The sequence below is a fragment of the Brassica oleracea genome, chromosome C3 (genome assembly GCF_000695525.1).
Source record: "Brassica oleracea var. oleracea cultivar TO1000 chromosome C3, BOL, whole genome shotgun sequence".
NCBI lineage: Eukaryota > Viridiplantae > Streptophyta > Magnoliopsida > Brassicales > Brassicaceae > Brassica > Brassica oleracea.
Genome location: NC_027750.1, coordinates 35,133,621 through 35,143,030, shown reverse-complemented (window position 1 = coordinate 35,143,030; position 9,410 = coordinate 35,133,621). Strand labels below are relative to the sequence as shown.

Genomic DNA, 9,410 nt, shown 5'->3' with positions numbered 1-9,410 from the left:
GTTTTTAACAGTTTAATACATGAACAAACACCCGCACGGACGCGCGGGTCAAAAGCTAGTGGTAATTAAACATGAATCCAAAATACATTAACAATTATCCGTTTGTATACATTAGTTTAATTACCATGTATACATTACGCCAGAAAATTTTTCTGTTGTAAATACACTCGCTTTGTTAAAAAACGTATAATATCTGAATCCAAAATACATTAACAATTATCCATTTGTATACACTCAGATTAACAAAAACGGAAGTATAACCTCGATCCGAATCAGAAATACATAGAAGAAAATAATTAGCCATTAAGTATCGTATCACCGTACGATTGTATATATACCATGATTTGTCGTTCACTATGAAAACTTATTCTGTACAAATAGGAAATACCCTAACTTTTCCTCGATAATTACATATCCATGACATTGGATTAAAACACAGTAGTTTTATTAAAGGTATTAAAGCTAAACATAGAGATTTATTTATATAAATAAATCGATTCGTGAACATATCAATCACAGCAAAGCCGGAAATTAGGTCGCCATTGATTCTCACTTTGTCGAAGCTAGAGAAGTCCACCGTCGAGAAGCGGTTCCAACCATCAGATACTACGGAAACGATATCGTAACCGCGAGGCTTTCCGACGCATCAATATGTTTGATTGATTGATGAGATAATGGCATCATTCCCATCAATCATTCCTCTATTTTTTTAATCTTTAGATCTGAGATATGGTATCACTGAGCTTGATTACGTCGTGTTTGGCGCTATAGGAAAGACGAAGCAAAAAAAAATATGTGTGAAATTTTTACTTGCGTTTATTCTCAAGTGTTTTTATTTGGAAAAGTTTTTTCTTTTTGGCATTGTCAGAAGCCATTAGGTACAGTCGCTATTGAGGTTTGTTTGTTCTGAGGAACAAATTATGCCGGTAGTCAGAGCTGTAAGCATGGGAGTAGTTACATTTACAAGGAGAAACAGTACTAAAAATGTGATTATGCAATGAGTAAGCATCTCATTCACAATACTCTGCTTATGTTATGGAAGTATTTTGATACTGTATGGTTTGCTCTTTGTTAGTTATAGGATCTATCTTAACAGTTAAGTTGGTTATCAAAATGTATTAATGTGCTGAATCTTTCTTTATGGCCGTTGAGTAAGTTTTCATCTTTGTTTGTTTGTTTGTTTTAAATGGCTGTCTTAATCGAAATTGTAAGTTGAAGTAATATATTTCAGCAACTCAAAATATATCAGCTTGATGTTTCAAGTTCCTCTTTGATTTTGCAGTGTCTGTCTTCTTAAGTTCATGATTTTCTGTAAGAAGTCAGACAACATAAAACACCCCAATCTTTGTATGCTATGTTCTTTAGCAGTTTGAACATGGTAATTGTATTGCTTGTGGTACAAGTGAAGGTAGACATGATGGACTCTGAGTCATTCTTTTCCAAATAGGTATTGTCTTAGAATATGACACTCTTTCTTTTATCCACTGTGTTTTTGTTCTTTACAGAATTATTATACAAAAGTTTTTGCTCAAAACTGTTTCCGGCTAGCAATTGATCAACATGGCTGCTGCATACTTCAACAATGGCTTGGTACTCTTCGTCAGGTGCATCATGTGGTAGAGTTGAAAGATCTGAAAGTAACATTTTTTGTGCGTGCAACAGCTGTGAGGGAACTACGTGCATTTCTTCCTGTCACAACAGCTCTAAACATTTGCTAGTTGATGGTGGACCCTTTTGCTTTTCACGTCCTTAGAAGGTTATGCAAAAGTGTAGCTCTGAATAGATCACTCCGATGATTGATTCGATCACTCAGTATAAGTTCTCATTCATATAATAAATTCTGGACCAATTATATTTAATTAATAGGCTCATTTATATATAATTTTCTGCAGTTTTTTTTGCATAAATTTATATTTTTAGTTAACATATCGAAATTTCAAAAATAACAACTAATTTTGTTTATATATATATATAAATATGTGAATTTGTGTTTACTTAACAAACTTAATATTTTAACTAAGTGTAATAAAAATATGATTGGTAAAGCTATTTTGAATTTATAAGTACAAAGAATAACATATAAAATAATTTATAGTATAGTTAATGAATTTTTAAAATATTCTGTACAGACTAATTTTTAAGTTAAAAATTAATTATCAGCTATAATATTATCTCTATTTTATTAATTTAAATGAAATGTATTTTAGAAAATTTTACATGAATAAATTAATATTCATTAACTACTAATGAAAAAAATAAAAATTATATAAAACATCTGATCTTAAACTTGAAAAACAAGGCATATCAACAATAGTTTATATACTTTTTTGGTTATATGAGCTAATTTTCTATAGTTTTATATTTTTCTCAATATATAACAATAAATATGTTTACATGGCAGTGTAACACCGAAGTTGCGTCTGGAATATATAATATTGTGCAAGAGAAAGACGAATGTTTGAGACTACTTCCTCCTCCAGACTAACCTAACAACATTACGCCAGAGACCACTGAAACCAAGAATCATCTACAGGGTTGAAGCAACAATCAAAGCTCCTTGGATTGCTCGGATATTTCATTCAAAGCTGCAAAAACAATTGAAATGTGATTGTTTTGTTGTCAATCATAGCACCAACCAACAAAGAAGCAAAATCCACATAAAAACAGAACGAAGAGATCATACATCTACAAGATGAAGTCAATCCCACTTCTCTAAATAACAATTGTCTATGATCTTTTCATTTAATCAGACCTTCTACAATCAAGTCAATTTGTTAACTTATTCCATTCTACACCTGAGTTAAATATTTTGATCTCGGTTTCAATGAAAAGAACCTTTGCAAAGAATCTGAAATTGAGACGAAATCCTGGAAATTATTATGTTCAAAGGAAGTGAGTTAAGCTCGTTCCCGCACAACCGAAATAAAAAGACAGTTTTAACTGATTCTTTATCGATCAAAGACATACAAGAGGTTTTCTGATGATTAAACTGGGGCCGGGCTGTGTCTATCTGATTGAAGGGTCTTGGTATTTCAAACCTTAGATTGTCTTTCAAAAATCATAACATAGAATATAGGTTAGAATAATTTATCGTAGAAAATCAAGTAAACCTCAATCAAGAAACTATAACCTTTATGCCAAAATTTGTAGTAGTAATCGATAGATTTAATTTCTTCAGTTCTTAAAGTGTTAAATCTAATTATATTTCTCTAGATTGTTTAAAAAGAATTCACGAGGAAGAAGGTCAGGACCGAGAAAGAGATAAGACATGAATAAACACCCGCACATCGACGTTAAACACATCGAGCAAAACACACAATTGTCCAAGTTTATGAATCTATAACAAGAACATAAACATGAACAAACACCCGCCCAGGCGCGCGGGTCAAAGTCTAATCCCCTATATATTAAAAGAGAAACATTACAACATTTGAGATAGTCATGTGTCATCACCACAATGATTTTTAAAATTTCTAGAAAAATAGGTTGGTCCATCTAAATATATAATAAGCTTTTTATTAAACTAACCATAAATTAATTATTATTTTTTTCCATAAATAAAAATTACGAAATTGCCTAATGTAGCTAAAATATATATAACAATTAATGATTTTGAATAATAAAGATTTGATAAAAAATAGTATGTTCTCTATCATTTTTTCAATTTTAACTTATTAAACTAAATTAAACAACCACATTAACCATATAATAAAATTTATATTTTTCCGTATATGTTATATTTTTAATTTTAAGAAATGACTATAAATTACTAAAATTGTTAAAAGTCTCACATTAAAATTTTTGTGAACCATGGTTTAAATTTTTTTTTATGACAAGATACAAATGATTACAAAATCATATAAGTATGAAGACTCATTTATTAAATATTAAGATTATATATATATGTATATTTTAATATCATTTAAATTAACTATATACCATATAAAATACATAAATATTTTAATTTTGAAATTTTATTTGAACAATTTTTTTGATAAAAGTTACTGAATTTTTAATATTTAATATATTTATTATTTCATAATGTGTAAAAAAATATATAATACGTAAAAATAATTTATATATAATGTTTATCTCGCGCAAGGCGCAGATCTTAATCTAGTTATATATTAAAAGAAAAGCATTTGTCATTAATGCGTTCACGCTATATTCGACACCTAGAAACCCCACATCGATTTTAATTTGAGTATACTGACGTGTTAGCTTCACAATCATTTAACAATTAATGCATTCACACACTAATTTTTTTAACTCCACCGCAGAAAATTTAATGTGTTCACACACTATTTTTTTTAATCAGCTCATTTTTAGTTTATGTATTTTTAACATTTGTATTAATGAAATGAAATTATCTATCTACAACTACCGAATAATATCATTTTAAAAGAAATAAATACCAAATCATTAATATTCGCGTAAACTAAATGATGGAATTAAAATATTCTTAGAAACCGAAAGTTTCATATCTTACCAAATTTGGACATGGTTGAGGTTTCTCTACACGAAAACAACAAATAATTGTGATTGGTTATGACTTAATGAAACTGAGATAAAAAAAACACCACACACAAAGTCAGATTTTTAATTTATCCAAGTATTGATTTTCTTAGAAAGTTTTCATATCAGACCAAAAATTAGAAACATAATCGATCTCTAGAAAAAAAACCAGAAATGATAAAAACTTTAAAAGGAAAAAAAATTCGTGAAATCGATTGAAAAAAAAATTCACGTGCCGAGTGAAGAGATCACATTATTTTACACGTAATTCTAAACTTTTTCACTCAATTCTATCATGTTTTTATTATAGTTAACCAAGAATCTTTTATGAGAAAATATATGTTATTAGTTATAGACTACGTCAATTTTGCAACATATCCAACAATATTGACACGACGTCCAACCATTTTTATTGGTATTCTAAAGTATAATCCAATAATTATGTATGTTAAATAAGCCAAAAATATTTGTTTTACATTTATTTTATTTTGCTTTATATTAATAGAAAAAAATAAGCATGGGTAAAATATCTGGATCCAAAAAACCTAACTAGCTTTGAAAGTAATATTAAACACTAAATAAAACTGATTAAATACTCAAAAGGATCTAAAAATTTAATATCCATATAACCAGACTCGAATTTAATCCAAACTAAAATATTTTTCATACCAAAATATCTAACAATATAGGAAATGTGAGTATTAATAGCATTAGATTATAGCGCTTATGACAGTTTTGCTATTGTATACCAACGCTTATTTTTTTTATACCATTTGTCAATTTAGAACGCTAAAATTGTTATTGCTGGAAAATAAAAAAATTTAGCCGCTTTAATTTTCTAAGCGTAGTCTCCAGCTCTTAGAAAATTTTTTTTTGCCACCAAACACTTTTCAGATTCACTGTTTCTCAGAATCTTAAACTGGAGTCTCTTCCTCCACCTCCACCTCTCTCTCGAACTCATCGTCTCTTGGTCTCCATCTCTCCTCCGTCGTGTTTGCCGGTCAGTTTCTTCATGGCTTCCACCGGACAAAGCTCCAATCTTCGTCGTTCAGGGCCAGCCGAGTTAAATCTCCCGTGTATACCGTAGTCTCTCTATCTCTCTCTTTGCCATCGTCTCCGTTTCCTTTTCGTACTTCATGTTCGGCTCCCTAAATCCCTCTCTGATTCGAGTAAGAACCCTAATTCGTGATTTGATTTATGATTCATATCTTCTTCAGAGATGATATTAAACAGAAACCTACTTCATCCCCTCCATCGTCCTCTAAAGTCGTCTCCTTTTCTTCTTCCTCTCAGGCCCTTCTCTTCTTTGTCTCCAATGGAGATGAACAAAGCCAAGAACGGTTCAAAGTCTTCTCCTTTCAAGTTCAGCAAGAGAAGAGCTTATGGTTTTGACGAAACTGGTAAGAACAAGAAGAATCTCGAAGATAGTGTTTACTGAATCATTTGATTAGTGAGTGGGAGGTCTTATGTTGTAGTCTTGAAGATTTGTTAATCTGAAGATTTTGATTACTGTCTTGCTTATAGAATAGATATTAATCTCTGATTTTCTAAAAGGATGTTTCTTTGTTTTTGGAAAAAACTACAGGCCAGAACATCAGGAAGCTTGTGAAGGATGGTTTATGTTTGAAATATTGGTTCAAAATTCTCAAAAATGTAGATTCTCGGCTAGTTCAAAATTCTCAAAATGTAACTTCGTGTTGGAGTCTCTAATCTCTATGACGATAAGAAGCACTAAAGGATGAGCTTGGTTTAGTTATAAATCAATTTACAGTTTATAATTTATAGAATATATTTTTACCAATGAAAAAGAAGGAGGATTGATTAACAAAAGAATGATAATTGATATTTAAAATTTTGATTTGTAAAATGACATTCTTTTATGAATGCTCAGTAAATTTGAAATTTCATAATAAAATAAAGATTGTGTTTAGAAATTAAATTAGCATTTATGTTTTGAGGTTTAGATTTAATATTTGAAACTAATTTTATAAAATATTAAATTCTGAATTTAAACACAAGATTTGAGATTTAAATAATAAAATATTTAAGTTTTAAGAGTTGTGTTTAAAGATTAGGGTTTCAACCCTAACCCCTAAACATAAACTTTAAAACTTTAATTTTTCATAATATAACCTTAATCTTAAATTTAAATTCAAAATTTAATCATTTTAAAAATACAATCTAAAATGTAAATTCAAAGTCTCAAACAGTAAATGATAAATCTACACCCTAAACTCCAAATTTAAACCTTGCATACAAATTTTTGTGATTTGACCCCTAAACATAAACTTTAAATATCAATTAATTATTGTGAAAAACTAATTTCAAATACAAAATCGAAACATCAAACACTAAATCTCAATCTACACCCTAAATCTAATACTCTAAACCCCAAACTTAAACCCTACACACAAAGTCATAATCTAATCTAATATTTTTAACGTAAATTCTTAAATTTAAAAAACCCTAATTCTATACTATCCAATACTTATGAAAATTAATTTCCAAATGTTAAATCTTAACCTTTTATTTTATGTAACTAAACTCTAAACCTAACATAATACCATGAAACCTAAACTTCAAAGTTTATACTTTTAACTCAACCAAAACATATTCTCCATTCATTTTCTACAATTTGATTTCCAATTTAAAATTTTAAACTCAGATTCAAAATATAAACAATAAATCTATATTTTATACCAAACATCAGAATTTTAATAATTATAGATCATACATCAAATTTCTCTCAAAAAAATAGAATAGGAAAGTAATTACAAAAAATTGGTTTGTCAAAACAAACTGACCAATAATATACAAGGGTGAGGATCAGAACCTTTTAACCACAACCGTTGATTAAACTAAATCTAATGGACAAGATCTTGTCTCTCTAATCTCTTCTCTTCGTTTCTTCCTGTCCCTTTCTCTTATCTTTTGTTTTCCACTTTTTTTTCGTTAATCTAACAGATCTGTTGTCTCTCTAACCTCTTTCTTCATCCCCAGTAACACAATCTTTTTCTTCATCCCCGTCTCTCAATATCCTTCTCCACTCAACACTACAGATCCATGTCTATCATCGTCACCTCTTCTCCACCCTGGTCAAACTTGCCGCACGTCTACTCGTCACGGATCTCGACCTGCCGCCGAGCTCCCCAACTCCGCTGTCGCCATCTTCCGCTTTACTTCCCTCCTCTCTTCTTCGTTGCTGGAGATAGATGGAGGAGCCGAGATCGTTTCTTGTACGAGTAACACCTCGTCATCTCATTCAAACTACTTGCAGTCTCTTTTGAAGTAAGGTCTTGTATTGATGCGAATCTTATGCACAAGATAGTTTATTCTTACCAGATTTTGAGCTTATATGTTTGTGTTTCAGAGATTTGATGAATCTGGTTATTGGCTTATTTGTTTTATAGTTCAAAGCTGCTATTTAAGCTTACTGTGATACTGTAAACAAGACTGAGGAACATATTTGGAAGCGTATCAGTGGACGCCGCTTCCTCAATAAACTTGGTATGTAATTTTGAAGCTTGTTAATGAACGTTCTTTACGTTGCAAGTTATGTATTTGTGTGGTTAACAGTTGTCTTGTTGTTTATCTAATAGAGGAGAAGGAACGAGAGAAAGAGTCTGGATGTATTCTGAGAGGAAGGTGGAGTAACTCTGGCGAAGGAGACTGCTGTAAAGGAAGCGAAGGAGAATTAAAAGGGAAAGAAGAAGAAGAATAAGAGGAAGCTTGAGTGCGGTGGAGAATGAAGAAAAACTTGGTTTGGTTGCTGTATTAGGTTTAGATAGGTTTAACTATAGTGAATTGGTTTAGTTAGGTTAGTTAATAAACCAATTTCTAATTGTAAACAATGTTGGATAATTAAAAAGCAAATTAATAATAAACCAATTTTTAATTGTAAACGATGTTGGAAAATTAAAAAAAACAAATTAATAACAAAAAACGTTGCTATAGGTAAAAACAAATTAATGAGTTTTAATAACATTATTATAACTACTAGATATTGTCTTATAAATTTATTTTATTTATAATATTATTTTTCGGTTTTTTTTTTTACATTAACTTCTTGTTTTTTCCAATGTTAATTTTTCTTAATTTAAATTTATATGTTTATAATTTTTCATTTTTCTTGTTGTAGATGGAGAATTATATTTTTTATTGATGGTTTTTTGTATGTGACATAAACTTTTTGAATTTTTAAAATAATGTTATATATAATACGATTAACACATTAAAGAAGAGAAACATATTTAGGCACATTTTAAACAGGTTTTATATGCATAATTTTAAACATTATATATGTATATATTATAAGTTTGAAACATGTAAATGCTTTCTAAAGCCAAATACTTGTTCTGAGTTTACATAACTTATCGAAAGTTTTATCTCTTTTTAAATTCAAATCACAGAAAAAACTATCAAAAAGTCAGTATAGATGTGTTTTTTGAGCTTTTAAATCAACACTTAAAAATTACATGAATCAGATAACAACAGTTTTATAAACAACTGGATAAAATTTGACCGAGCCAAAGATTTTTACACAATATGTTCTTTCTTCTTCAAATTGCGAAGAGCCTATAGGCACAAGAAAAAAAAATCATAATTTTTGTTTTCACTTATATAACATTTTTTCTCCTTTACAAACAGAGTTTATTACACTGCTATAAGCAATGGAGAACTCTATTTATATAAGATTCACATCTATGCATTTTGACAAAGAAGAATTTTAACCATCTTTAATTTCGGAATGGACCAACTTCAGTCATATACACTATATTTTCTCTATGATTCAAATCTTACAATTTTAATATATGTGCAGATTTCCATGTGAAAAAGCACGCACGCCATCTATCATTCAACCTATTACTTTTTCCAAAGGAAACACTATAATCCTC

The 9,410-nt window shown here is 29.5% G+C and overlaps 1 long non-coding RNA gene across 2 annotated transcripts; it reads left to right on the top strand.

Annotated features, from left to right (window-relative positions):
* The first annotated feature begins 7,444 nt into the window (after window positions 1-7,444).
* Window positions 7,445-8,379, top strand: LOC106333498. 2 transcript variants are annotated; one of them, XR_001268403.1, is made up of 3 exons: window positions 7,445-7,808; window positions 7,926-8,022; window positions 8,115-8,379. It is a non-coding gene; the product is annotated as an uncharacterized LOC106333498 (long non-coding RNA). The 2 variants fall into 2 exon arrangements; XR_001268402.1 differs by having other exon boundaries at window positions 7,449-7,803.
* The last annotated feature ends 1,031 nt before the right edge of the window (window positions 8,380-9,410 follow it).